The sequence below is a fragment of the Hemicordylus capensis genome, chromosome 5, assembly GCF_027244095.1.
Source record: "Hemicordylus capensis ecotype Gifberg chromosome 5, rHemCap1.1.pri, whole genome shotgun sequence".
Classification (NCBI taxonomy): Eukaryota; Metazoa; Chordata; class Lepidosauria; order Squamata; family Cordylidae; genus Hemicordylus; species Hemicordylus capensis.
Genome location: NC_069661.1, coordinates 140910404 through 140925584, shown reverse-complemented (window position 1 = coordinate 140925584; position 15181 = coordinate 140910404). Strand labels below are relative to the sequence as shown.

At 42.8% G+C, this 15181-nt stretch overlaps 1 protein-coding gene across 1 annotated transcript in view; it reads right to left on the bottom strand.

Moving 5' to 3' along the window:
* Positions 1 to 15181, bottom strand: part of GRM3 (glutamate metabotropic receptor 3) — a 166182-nt gene that overhangs the window by 9963 nt on the left and 141038 nt on the right. The gene's annotated exons all lie outside the window — the stretch shown is intronic.

The following is a 15181-nucleotide window of genomic DNA, read 5'->3' as shown; positions in this document are numbered from 1 at the left end:
ACTATTAAACAACAATTAAAATTTAAAACATTCAGAGATTATGGCAATTAAAAAATGTAAACAGCAATTAAAAGTTTAAAACATAAGATTTACCAGTAATCTACCATTAAAATGATTTTGAGAACCAGCCCTTTGTTTGATGATGGAGATCTTGTTCTTACAACATGCCTGCATTGCCATTCCATGTCAGGATATGAAGAATCAGCTCTGGGTAATGACTGTTAGTGTTGCTGTTGCTACTGCTGTTGCCATTGCTTGTAAATGGTCAACATGCTTCGCTAACATTGCTGATTTATTACCAACACCTGGGTAGGCGCGGCTCGTGAACTCACCTCCGGGGGGCGGTGGCGGGCGGCTTCTTTAAGTGTAAACAGAGCCAGTGCTCTGTGCCGCCCAGCAGCCTCTGCGGCGGGGAATCGCCTCCTTCACTCACCTGGCTCCCGCAGAGGCGAACCCCCGCCAGCGGCCAGGTGAGTGGCAGAGGCGATTCCCCGCCACGGGGGCTGCTGGGCGGCATGGAGCACCAGCTCCGTTTACAGTTAAAGAAGCCCCCCCGCCCCCCAGAGGTGAGTTCACGAGCCACCCCTGCACATGGGGTGGGAGAAAGCACATTGGGAGCAGGGGCATAGTCACCATGGAGACAGGGAGGTGTCTGGGGGCCACCTGCTGCTGCTGCCTCCCCCACTCCGAGTTGTTCTGTGAAGCCACCAAGCTGATGTGGCAGAGCTGCCCCATCCCATCAGAAACAGGTGGTCCCTTTGAGGTTGTCTGGTCTGGGGCTGAGGCTGATGAGGGCAGCACTGCATCACTGATCTGGGCCAGCTCAATGATGTCACCAGGCTGCGCTGGCTCAGCTGCTCTCTGGCGCTGCAGTGAAGGGAGGGCGGAGACAGTGGCCACAAAGCAAGATGGTGGTTGGGGTTACAAAGGCAGGGGGCAGCCTTCCTTCAGTCTTGCCTCAGGGCCACCACCAACCTTGCTAAGGCACTGGGAGGCTGTTTTCCTTGGGGAACTCTCTAGGGAAACATCCTCCTCTCCTGTTGCTGCTCTGCTCAGATTAGGAGCTACTCAATACCCATAACTATGCTAAGGTTAAAAAAAAAAAACACTGTCAGGAGGCACCCCATATCTCTCCCTCTTCATGCCTAGTCTGGCTCTCAGAATTCATTCAAACATGCAGTATGAATACAATCAATCCTTTTCTATTAATACTAGGTGGAGCTGCTTAAACTGTCTACAGCAACTAAATAATACAAGAATAAATGATTTTTGAAAAGAAATTGTTTCAAAATGCCAGTGGATTTGGTCAGTCCCATCCACAAAACAGGAAAACCAAAATGCTTCCCTATAAGCCAAAATCTAAGTCCCATTGAGTGGGGGTTGATGGTGGGGGAGAACTCTGTTTCTAAAGGATTGGCAGTGTAAGGAGAATGTTTAGTATCTGCCCTAATGAAGATAATAATGAGTTGCATTTTTCCAATGTGACTGTAAATATTCAGACATGAAGCCCTTGTGGGGTTTGTGTTATATAGGTAATTAACCTTGCCACTATTTATTATAGTACAGCTTAATTTATGCCTAAATATGAAACCAAACAAGGTCTAGTACCCCAATCAAGTAAGGGAGATCAGCATATGGAAGTAGCCAGCTAGAATGTAGACATAGTAGACATGCAGTCTGGATACTCATCCTCATCCACATTGCAGTGCTTATTCAGCCCCCTACTGAAGTTGCTGGATGTGTCTTTTTATGCAATGTCCATCTGGGGTTATCAGTTGTTAAACATAAGAAGTTGCCTTATATTGAGTCATACCATTGGTCGGTCTAGTTCAGTATTGACTACACTGGCTGGCAGCAGCCCTCCAGGTTTTTAGATGGGAATGTGTTTTCAGCCCTTTCTGGAAATGCCGGGGATTGAACCTAGAACCTTCTTTTGTACTCCATCACTGACTTATGGCCCCACTCCTATGCTGCATGCAATTTCACCTGGACTGGGTTGTGGACTTCTACGATATGTATGTGATTATACAGATGCTATGTTATTTTCTACAACAGTATGTCAGGATTATTCAAAAGGCCCAGAAAGATTAGTTAACAATTGTTCTTACTAATCTAACTGAAGGATCTATACATAAAGAATGGATAGTTTCCATACTCATATGTGTTTAATAATATGCTTGTAAACTGCCTGCAGACTTCGGTAGTGGGAGGCATACAAATTTGTGAAATAAGTTTCTTTTGGATTGCAGGGATCCATCTAATTCATTTATTATTTCTCTGTGTAAACCTCCCTGAGCCATTTTTGGAAGAGCGGTATAGAAATTGAATTGTTATTGTTACTGTTGTTGTTAATAATATAATTAATAATAATAAGGTCCTTGGGAAGGACTCGATGTCTGGATAAAACAAACCAGTCAATAACACCTGTCTGACTGTGTAAACAAGAAATAATAATAATAATAGGTTGCTATCCAATACATTGGTCGAAAAATGCTACAAAAGATCAACCACTATCTCACAAGCCTTCACTGACTGCTTATTTTGTTAGATTTTACCACAATATACTTGATAATTATGACTCATTTATCAACCTTAATGAAGGAGGGGACTCTGAAGAAAATGAATCAGTGTTTAAATTTGACTATCAGATTTGTGGCTGAAATTTGTTTCACTTGTGATGTAAAAAAACATCTTTAATGCTTCAAACATTCTTATCTCAACATTCTTTTCAAATACCAGAAATTGAAACATTAATGGCCTATGGTCCAATAAGTTATTATGCTGAGGGAGTGGCTCTTAAGTGTCTATATGAGGCTTTTAGAGGAGGTGTGAAGGGACAACTCATCATCTCTTGTCAGTGCAGGCGACACCCAGCTCTTGTGTGCCTTCTCCAGGCCCTATTGTGCCACATACCAGTCTGTGGGGTGTATTGTGGTGCTAGCAACCATTCATTGCTGTCATTTCCATAGGGGTAGCCACCATGGAAAGAGTGGTTGGTTGAATCCATTCCTAACACTAAGCTGCACAAATCAAACAAGAGAGTTGCCAAGGTTCACAGATTTATATATGCTCAGTTTTGCACATGGATCGCTTGCAAGTATACGCTGTAATATACATTCCAGCAGAAAGGAGATCCATGCACACAGAGGAATGTGCTACACCACTGTGCAAAGCATTTTAGTTGCAGACATCTTGAATTTTTGGGATAACCTTTCATTTGTATCTCATTTCTACTGAATGCCATTCCAATTTCCTTTACACTTAAAAAAACAAACAAACCATATGAGGAGGTTATTCACATGAGTGAGCAAAACTGGGCTAAGGGAGCCTAGCCCAGTTTTGCTCACTCCTGTGAACCACCGGGATCACGGCCAATCCTGGTGGCTATATAGCAGCAAACCCACCAAAGTAGCCACCTCATTAAATGAGGTTAGGGGAGCGAGCACTCCCTTAACTTCATTAAATTGATTGTGTGTCAGCCACGGCTGTTTGCAACTGCAGTGTGCACACTTGGGGGGGAGGGACTGCACACTCACACAGTGCATTATTGGGGCTGTGGGGGGGCGGGACACTGCCTGGAGGCACTTCCCTGAACCCAACCATGGGCGTGGGCGGCCCGCAAGAGAGCTGCCACTCATCTGGGCAGGCGATCCGCCCACCCAGGGGTGGAACACTGATAGTGTGCAGGGAAGGGAAGGTAAACTCTCCTTCCCCGCAGTTAGCCCCAAAGCTTTTCTCACTGATCGTGATTAGAGCTTCTATAATTAAAAGGGAGGGGGGAAATCAATACTTAACTAAGTTTTTAAAAGAAAGATAATTTGATTTAATTTATGATTCACAAGTTTCAGGAACATACTCTCAGATTTTAAATACTGATGCCTTGAGGTTGATGAGAGTCATTTAATTTAAAATAATTCACTTTGAGAAATGGCATGCACAAAAAGGTAGGAAGCACTGCAAGCTCATTTATACTCACAATCAAATTCTAATTACAAAGGAAATTAAAAGCCTATTTTTTTTCCCCAACAGCCTCACTCTGGGCTTTTTAGAGAATTACAAGGTGAACCTTAAAGTGCTCTTCTAATGCACTCTCCACTGAAGTGGATGAAAGGTGAACCTGCAGCTCTACTTAGACTGCCAGGCTTATATGCAAGGAAGACCTAGTTCCAGTGTGAAGAATGATTTATGGCTTTGTTAAGGTGGTTGGAGAGGTACCATGCATAAACGATTATAATCAGAAAGGGTTTTAACACCAGCTCTATTCACATATTCCCCTGCTAACTGGTCAAAGAGGCACCTTTTACCGTGGTGATTCTCTTTATTTAGCAGGGGGAGAGTAACTGGCCCTATCCACCCCCAGCACAGTACTTCCAGTGACTGTTGCTGGTGTCTATCTTATGTTTCTTTTAGAATGTGAGCCCTTTGGGGACAGGGAGCCATCTTATTTATTTATTATTTCTCTGTGTAAACCACCCTGAGCTATTTTTGGAAGGGCAGTATAGAAATCAAATTAATAATAATAATAATAATAATAATAATAATAATAATAACAACAATTAATAATAATAATAATTACACTGGAACATCTGCAAAAAATACAAGCTACCTGTAGCCAAACATTGGTGGGACCATAAAATTGAAAAAGTGGTAGAAAATGAAGATGTAAAAATATTATGGGACTTCCGACTACAAACAGACAAACATCTGCCACACAATACACCAGATATAACTGTAGTTGAGAAGAAAGAAAAACAAGTCAAAATCATCGACATAGCAATACCAGGGGATAGCAGAATAGAAGAAAAAGAAATAGAAAAAATCACCAAATACAAAGATCTACAAATTGAAATTGAAAGGCTGTGGCAGAAAAAGACCAAAATAATCCCAGTGGTAATTGGCGCCCTGGGTGCAGTTCCAAAAGACCTTGAAGAGCACCTCAACACCATAGGGGCCACAGAAATCACCATCAGCCAATTACAAAAAGCAGCTTTACTGGGAACAGCCTATATTCTGCGACGATATCTATAACAATTGACAATAAAATTCAGCCATCTCAGGTCCTTGGGAAGGACTCGATGTCTGGATAAAACAAACCACTCAATAACACCTGTCTGACTGTGTAAACAAGAAATAATAATAATAATAATAATAATAATAATAATAATAATAATAATAAAATGTTAAACACTCATATGAGTGTATGGTGCAGGGGTGAAGCCACCATTGGGTGAATGGATTCAAAGAACCTGGGCTGCCACCAATCAGGGGCCGTGAGTGTCCTCAGACACACCCCCGCGTATAATGTCAGACGCGGAGGTGTTATTTTGGTCCCAAACGGGGCCGCATGCCCCATTTGGAGCCGAAATTGGCCCGTGCTGTGTTGGCAGTGCGGCCAAAGTGACTTTCCCTGCCTTAGAGCTGCTCTTTGTCTTGCTGCCAACGCAGCGGGGTCGATCAGTTTCCCTCCCAAACAGGGCCACGCAGCCCCATTTAGGAGAGAGAATGGCCCATGCTGCATTGGCAGCACGGCCAGAATGGCTCTCCTTGCCTTTAAGGCAGGGAGAGTCACTCCTGCCCACACTGTCCAATGCACACTGGCCAATCTCCCTTCCAAACGGGACCGCACAGCCCCATTTGGGAGGGAGACCACGTCCCCCAAGCCTGATGTCAGATGCGGGGGCATGGCTAGCCTGGCACCTGCGTCTGATGTCAGATGCGGGGGGTGGGGCAAGGGGGCCGAGGCGGCGGCCGCACACAGGCCACCACCAGCCTCCCTATGCTCCTGATATGGTGTTCACAGATATGTACACAGGTATGTACACAGGTTATGTTGAACACTGATACAGCAGTCCACTTCCTATCTTTTCCATATATTTCAAGGGCCTGTACCCAGGTTCACTTTTAAAATGAATGCAGGCACAATCATTCACACAAAAACATGTACAAGTGCATAGTATGTACATTTGTACAACCTAATGTCTGAATAGGGCATTTCAATAATTTCACTATTATTTCACCACCTAGTTAGGGTGATGGAAATAAGGACAGCCAGTGGCGTGGTTGAAACAAGAGGCTGGTTCAGACATTTCTATCAGTAGTGACATCCTTCACATGGCTGGGAGCAGGCCCGGCCAGTAGGAGCATCTGTGGCTGGCACCAGATGAAGGATGTGTTCCCCCAGGACCCAACTCTAAAGAAGCCTCCTCTGATGACAAAGAAAAGCTGACCCCTGCAGAAGCCTCTGGAGATAATCAAGCAGGATCCTTGAAGAACAATTGGAGCTGGCCCCACAGGAGGAGCCGGAAATATTCCCCAGCTAGGTTCCAAGCCCCATTTTAGTCCCTTTCCTGGGCCAGCAAACACAAAAGTTGTGTGCTTCCAACATCCAGGCTCACATCCTGCATCCCAAAGGATTTTACAGTCGAAATGTCTAAACCAGTCAATGCACACCCAACACCTGATGACACCAAACAATGACAGCCACCTGTGGATGCATCATAAACAGATCTAATGTTACAGACAGAACTTTTATATGACCTAATCTTTGAAATGCAATGCTTTTTCAGCTCATACAATCAAGTAAAGAATCATCAAGTACTGAGAAATCAAGTGATGAACCAGCTTTTAGGTAATCTTGTGGCTACCCTACATAATTACTTTGAATGGTCTTGGATTGTATGCTCTCTGTTTATCTTTACTTCAAAGATTTCACTTTTACAATAACACTCATCTATTTCTTTAATTTATGTCAGTGTTTATTAAATTGTAACTTATCTCACACCCTTCCTTCAGTTTAGCAAAAAGGCACCAATATTATTGTATCATTAACCAAATTGATTAATTGCTACCCAAAGACAGCGGATTGGTCAACAAAAAATATTTAATCAGTGGACACCCCATCCTCTAATATCCATACTTCCTCTTCTAGACACATTTGGTGCTTTAAATAAAGGAGGGTTTGAAGCAAGAAGATCTGGAGAATGAAATGAGGTGCAGAATCTACGAACAAAGTTTCCTTTGCTTCTCCAAATATTTGTCTTCATTTCCTCTTTTATGGACAATAGCAATTTGGGAAACTTATCCATATTTTAAAGTCTGTTTTCTTCAGGGCCAGTTGCCACCCCAAATCAGGAGAAAAATTTGCAAGAGAGCCCCATTCCATGGGTACTGGGTAATTGACATGAGGAAGGTAGGCATGCCGGTTATATTAATTTGCAGGTTGTGAGAGGTATGCCTGGAGTAAGAAGCACCTTCCTGAGGATCAGCAGATTGTTGGGAGATGAACCTGGCAATATTACCATCCCTGGGACATTAAGAATGCAGGTAGAAGTGTGCTGGTTTGAGCTGGAGGGCGGAAAAGTGCCATTGGCTTACTTGTTGTTAAAAAAAGAATTAGATACCATTACTGTTATGGAAAGTATATCCATCAACAAAAGCAAGCCATGACAGTTAAATGGAAACTCTGTAGTCAGAAGTGATATACTTCTGAATACCAGATGCAAGGGACAGGGAAAGGCTGCCACCCTCCCATGCTCTGTTAGTTGGCTTTCTGGAAACATCTGTCTGGCTGCCGGGAAACAGGATGCTGGAACAGATGGAGCCTTCATCTGATCTAGCAGAACTCTTCTTATAGGAAAACAGGAAGATAATTGCACAGGTAAAGAACTCGGTACACAAACTGCCTTGGAACAATGTCTGCTCACATGACTTCCTGCATGAATGAAACAAGAATGCTTGCAATGCTGCATATGTAACTAGTTTGTGTACCTGTAGATGGCACCAAAGAATATGCAGTGCGGCATCTATCTGTGTAACAAAAGAAGTAGCAGTGCTGGGAATTGCAAGTTGTTTTAGTGAATTAATCAAGTGTTATTGTCAGCTCTCTCCTGTTTTGGAAGGATTAGGGAGTGATATGGGTCTGCTTGGACTAGGTTTTGATTTCTGCACCTTTGCAGTCTGCATTGCATTGTTTTCTCTCTCCCTTCTCTTAATAGGAATAGTATGGGTATGAGTGTGTACTAGCAGGGAAAGTTCCTGCCTCACTTTATTTATTTATTTATTTATTTATTTATTTATTTATTTATTTATTTATTTATTTTTATTTTATTTTATTTTATTTTATTTTATTTTATTTTTACATTTTTATACTGCCTTTCGTTAAAAGAAAACCCCAAGGCGGTTTACAAAAATTAAAAACATACAGCAAAAAGCAGTAAAAACATCAAGCTAAAAACAAGCAGAAAAACAAGAAAACAGATAAAAACACACAAGAACAGCAGTAAAAGACAATTATGCAAAAGCCTGGGTAAAAAGCCACTTATGCTCTTCAAAAAGAGAGGTTTCTTCAATAGGGGCAGGTTTTAAAGACAATTTCACACATTATACAGAGGCAAACCCAGGTTTGGTTACTGAAGTGTGTACTGAACAGGGAACTGCAGCTAACCATAGCCATATTCACATGCTGTGTTCAACATTTGCATGCGTGTCCAGTGCACACAACTACAGATCAGTACTCAGGTACTGTTATTCACATACTATGTTGAACAGGTAGAGCAATACATATCCTGTCTGTACCATGCATTTCAGGGGTCTTTCTCCAGGTTCATGTTTAAAATGAATGTGAAACATGGATGAGTGTACAGACATCTGTTCATTTGTACAATAATAGCTGAATAGCACACTCATGACTTTTTGACAAGTGTACTTGTATAACCCCTGCTAATTTGGCAAAGAGGCACCTTTTAATGTGGTGATTTTCTTTATTTAGCAGGGAGAGAGTAACTGGCCCTATACACCCCCAGCACAGTATCTCCAATGACTGTTGCTGGTGTCTATTTCATGTTTCTTTTTAGATTGTGAGCCCTTTGGGAACAGGGATCCATCTTATTTATTTATTATTTATCTGTGTAAACTGCCCTGGGCCATTTTTGGAAGAGCGGTATAGAAATCAGATAAATAAATAAATAAATAAATAAATATATGAAGTGCTTGTTTGTTGGCATTCCCCTATTTTCCTTAACCATCTCAAGTGCATACATAATAGAAATGTGCATGAAACAGATTTTTTGCATTTTGTTTTGAGCTCAAAACAAAACGCAGATGGATGAAATGTTTCATGGTCGACCTGGTTATTTCAGTGAAACAAAACTCAAAATGTTTTGAGTGATTCAGCCATAGGGAACAATGGGGAAACTAAAAAAACCCCATTGTTCCCCATGGGTAGAAATGGGCAACTGGTCACTTTTAAACAACTGTTTAACCTTTACCCCAAACCCCCATAGGATCCTATGGGGTTTGGAGAAAAAGGTTAAAAATTTGTTTAAAATTGCCTGCTTGCCCCGTTTTTGTGGGTTGGGTGGTAGGTGGTTGGGAGCACTCATCATACCCTACCATACAACCCACTTTTATGTCCCTAGGAGCTACCCATGGGGAACAATGGGGTCTTTTGAGTTTCTGCATTGTTCCTTGTGGAACAAGCTGCACTCACAAAATGCACACACAAGTTTTGCACTGCAATTTGCAGTGCATTTTGCAATCCTGTCTTGAAAAACCCTGCAGAAGCACACAGTAAAAGGGAATCTATCCCTCCCAACACAGAAACACATTTTAAACACAGTCCAAAAATGGCCAAAAAGAATCATGGACCCAGAATCCACTGCACTGCAGTGACATAATTGGCACAAGTTGCTCTCTTAAGCAAAGTTATGACTCCTTACTGCCTAGCATTGCAACAGCTGCCACAGCAGCACCCTTACTTCGCATCAAGCATAGCCATAAGCTAGAGCAACTTCAGCCACATTTTGACTGAGTACACCTTGCAGTGCAGACAAGAGCAGTGAGTGAAGCACAAGTTAGTCTCAAGGCCAAACATAGAGCTCATCACAGCTATCACCAAGAAATATTACACTCACAAACGCGCACGCGCGCGCACACACACACACACACAGAGCTGCCACTGCTAATTTCTCACCACAACACTATCTCACAAACAAAACAAACCACGACTTAAGAAATTGAGGCACCCAATTTCTGCCTTTGCCAGTCTGAGATCCAGCAAAACCAGATAGTTATAGCAGCAATAGCACAACACATACTCAGTGCTGAGCAAACCTCAAAATCAAACCTTTATTAATTCCTTCCTCCTCTCCTCCTGATGAATCCTCTTCAAGAGAAGCACACTATAAGGGCTCTCTCTGCTTCCCAGTCCCTTTGAATACATTTTGGATCTCCAAAAGTGTTCATCCTTCTTTTCCCCCTCCACCAAGCCAATGGGGGCACATGGCGAAATGACTTGATTAGCAAGCCATTTAACCATTAATCAACCGATTAGCAAGCCATTAGCAATCAAGGGCTCTGTGGTTGCCAGGAGTCGACACCGACTTGATGGCACACTTTACCTCTACCTTTACCTGATAAAGGGTTCAAGATAAATTTGAAAACTTGCTTCTCAAGGTTTTTGTTGGTCCTAATAAATGTATTACTAAATGGTGGCTTTGGGGTTTTTCCTATGGAGCAACACAGTTGCCTACAACTTTTAGACTACTTTCTGTGTCATTGTGGGGGGACCAACCTATGCAGAGAGTCAGGCTGCAATCTGACGTGCACTTACCTGGGGGCACACTTGCCCCCAAGCAGAAAGGAGAAGGAAGCAATGTGGAAAAGGTGTCACAGCATGCAAAGGCAGGCTGGAAAAGAAGAGGCAGGCGGGTGGGCAGACAAGTGGGAGGTGAAAAGAGAGAGAGAGAGAGAGAGCGCTCCACTGCCCATAGTGAGACTTATGTTTGAGTAAAAGTAAGCAATAGGATTGAGGAATGGCTGGAAAGTATTTGTGCCTCAGGCCCCACAAAAGCTAGAGATGGCTCTGAAAAAACTGCTGTGTGCATGAGGGAAGAGAGTTGTGGTGCTTGTCACTAATCCTGCCACAAAAACATCCAAAAGGTGCTCTTGGCACTCAAGCAGTGACATTTCACACAGCAATCACTTCTTCCCAGCTTTCCCCAGCTTTGAAATATTGCACCTTGGCTTCTCAAAATGTGACATAACCTGTTTTATGCAACAGCATTGTGACCTTGAGGGAACTCAAGTGGCTGTGCCCAACACCCTGTAAGCATTTTGTTTCATTCTTTGTTTTCCTATGAGAGTTTTGTTTAAAATAAACCTGCCAGCTAGGAGAAAAGCAATCACTTTCTCACACCATTCAAACAAGTCTCTTGTGTTAAGGTATAATTGGCTGTATAATCTATTAGCACACTATATTTACATATTCATCCTGCAATGATTTGGAAAACAGTCCCAGGTCAGCAGCATCTATAGAAAGGGTGTAATCTAGTGGCTAAAAGTATGCAAATAAGCTGGGAAGATGCAGCTTGAATCCCACCTCAATCACAAACTCAATAAGTGAGCCACCCTTTCTCCGCCTCCCATTGCAGTATGGGAATTATAATGCTGTTGTAAAGATTACTGAAGCAATATGTGTGAAGTGCCTTGAACACTCTTAAGGGCTGCCTGAATACATGCTAAGTTTTGATATTCAGTGTAATGAAAGAAGCAGACACAGCTGAGTATTTCGAAGGGCTAACGGTTGCTGGTTTCTGGACACTGAAATGTAAAATATGATGGAAGTTCTTTATGTTAGTCACGTCACACTTCATATATGTTCTGTATTAGGGATGTGCAAAACATTTTAACCTCAAAACATTTCAACTCAAAATGAGTCATTTCGAGTGTTTTGAACACAAAACAAAATGCCTTTAGATAGGAACATAGGAACATAGGAAGCTGCCATATACTGAGTCAGACCATTGGTCTATCTAGCTCAGTATTGTCTTCACAGACTGGCAGCGGCTTCTCCAAGGTTGCAGGCAGGAATCTCTCTCAGCCTATCTTGAAGAAGCCAGAGAGGGAACTTGAAACCTCCTGCTCTTCCCAGAGCGGCTCCATCCCCTGAGGGGAACTTCTTACAATGCTCACACATCAAGTCTCCCATTCATATGCAACCAGGGTGGACCCTGCTTAGCTAAGGGGACAAGTCATGCTTGCTACCACAAGACCAGCTCTTGTGGTCTTGTGGTAGGACCTGTTTCAAGCTCAGAACAAAATAACTCCATTTCTATCAAAACATTTTGACATTTCAAGCGCCATTTTGGAGGCCAGCTTTCCCCTTGCTGATTGGTTTTATGGCACTGGCTTCTGATTGGCTTGCAATCTCCTTGCTTCTTGCTTGGCTTGTTATTATACAAATTAAGTGGTGCCATTAGGTGGCTCCTTAAGTCAAGGTGTGCCATCAAGTTGGTGCTGACTCCTGGCAACCACAGCGCCACGTGGTTGTCTTTGGTAGAAAAGAGGAGGGGGTTACCATTGCCATTTCCTGCACAGTATGAGATGATGCTTTCAGCATCTTCCTACATTGCTGCTGCCCAATATACAGTAGGTGTGGGAAAGATACCAGCGGAGATTCAAACCAGCAACCACTTGCTCTCTAGGCAAGTTACTTCCCCGCTGTGCCATCAGGTAATGGCACCTAAAACCCCAACTTATTGCAGATATAACAGATGTATGTGAAACTTTTCAAGATGCCTCAAGAAAACTTCCCTTTATTTTTGCTGCAACATTGCTAACTTCTGGAATGTGTTACAAAACCAGTTCAAGCACTACTTGTGAAAAGAGTCCGTGAGGCAAGCTAGTGGCTCCTTTTCATTCTCCAGTTGTTGGCACTTTCTGCTGGTGCTCCTTCAGAGCTTTGTAGAAATGGGATCGACTGAAATTAAACCCTCCAACCAACCCCCCCTCCCCTTCTCCTTCTACTCTCAAGTAAAGAGAGCTCCTGGCATGGCAAGCTAGCGCTCTCTCTCTCTCTCTCCACCTCCCACTTGTCTGCCTGTCTGCCTGCCTCTTCCTTTCCAGCCTGCCTTTGCATGCTGTGACACCTTTTCCACATTGCTTCCTTCTCCTTTCTGCTTGGGGGCAAGTGTGATTTGAGACTCACTCAGATCTTGGCTGCATGGGGAGCAGGGCTGCGCTTTTAAAATTTCAGCAGCACTTCCAGTCCAAGCTCTCTCTCTCTCTCTCTCTCTCTCTTGCTCAGGGTTGTGCATGTCCATGTACATGCCCTACTCGTCAACCTTTCGCTGCTTTCCTAGCATCAAGACCAGACCTGGAGAAGGGTGAGGATCTGGAAAAGCCAGCAGGATCTGTCTTGCAAAACTGTGGCAATTTTTAAAGATCTTCTGAAAACACATCTCTTCAACCAGGCTTTCTCAGCTTATTAAAACTTGTTTTTAAATTGTTCTGACAATTTAATTGTTGTTTTATGATGTTTTTAATTGTTAATTATTGTTCTATGCTTTTATAATTTTTGTTTTAATTATTAACTGATTTTAATAGTATTTTAATGGAAACCGCCCTGAGCCTTTTGGAAGGGTGGTATAAAAGTTGTAATAAGAAATAAATAAACAAAATAAAACCCAACAGCAAAGAAAGGCTTGCTTGGTAGGATGCGCCCCAGGGCAGGCTGTGCCAGAAGGCCAGGTGAGGGATGAGGATGGTGGCAATGGAGGGAGAGAAAAGGGTCCCAGCCTGGGTTTGTTTGTTTTTTGCTTGGGTTTTGTTAGTTTTTGTTTGGGGGTGGTTTGTGGGGGGCAGGGAAAGGTGGGGGTGTGGGGAAGCAGGCAGGCTGTGCATGAAACTGCCGTGCCAGGCATGGGAGGAATTCTTTGCTGGGAGGCGAGTTGGGAGCACTGAAGGCCAGCGAGTTAGCTGCTCTGCTGTTACACACAGAGTGGCACTATGAGTACCAAACCATTTCTGCTGGTACTCATTTGAGAACCAGATTTGAAAAATTATGTGAACCCCTGGGGTATAACCTGTATTTAATCTGCATCTTTAAGGGGGTTGTCTTAAATTCAGAGTCATCTTGGATTCAGGTAAATACAGTGACCATCAACACTAGTAGCCACAGATAGCCATGAATAGGCCCTTTCAAGGCCCTACAAGCTGGTAGCCATCACCACCACATCTTGTGACAGCTAATTCCCTAATTATGCACTGTGTGAAGAAGAACTTTTTTTTGCTCATCCTCAATCCATTTCATTGGATGACTTCTGGCCCCCGTGGTGTGAGAGAGGGACAAAAACTGCTCATTGTCCACTTTCTCTACACAATGCATACTTTTATAAGTCTGTTTAAAATTAATTCTTATTCTCATATGCTGTAAATGCTCCCTCTTTTCTGGTATCTCTTCTTGGTTACTCCCTCTCCCTATAAAGACTTTTGGGAATTGTTGGAGATGCCTTTTGGATATTTTGTTTATGTACATAAACATGTATTAGAGTTCTTCAAACCTCAGCTTCCTTCTCCAGTCCACATTCAGTCTCTAAGAGCTTTCCCAGACAGTAGGTTTTACCATGGATTTTCTGCAAGGCATTACTGTGAGTTCGAAGTTCCCCCCAAAACTGATGCAAGAGGTGGATATTTAACCCTGGATATAAATTGGGCTACATTCTAACATGCGATGAAAAAGCCAAAATGTGTGTGAAGTGCTTGTTCCTCGATAGTTCACAGGGATTTCGAAGTACATTTGGCCATTATGTGAATGCACACCCTCCATTCCAGAGGAGATGTGAGCTAAAAGCCAGGCATAAAAAATGTATGTGCGGGGAAGAAATGTATTGTGACATGTAAAGGTCCAATACAAATGCACAGAGATGGACACAAACTACCAGTACACTGTTTCTCTTCCATCCCTAGAATTGTTGGAATTCTGAAGTACATGCATTCAACAACATGTAGATTCTGCAATGTGTGAATCTCATGCCCTTTTTTGTACTTGCAAATCTCTCAGCCCTTGAGAAGAGAGGTCAAGGACCACTGCACAACATTATTTCACTGCCCAATACTTTGCTCCATTGAATCAGTTCAGGAACAATCATAAGACCTCAGAGAGAGAAAGACAGAAAAGTACTGTTGATGCATTAGTTCTTTGCTTAAAAGGTGGGAGAATAGACCCAAGGGGAGACTGAAGGTGAAAGGCAGCTGCAGAGATCTTTCAGAAAGGGTACTAGTAACATCAACCCCAAATTAGTTAAAATTGATGACCTCATCTCTATCTCTCCCCCTTTCTATTTCTCTGTGTCATATGGATTTGCCAACTTATACCTGAGAGCATGGTTTGGTTCAGCCCTAG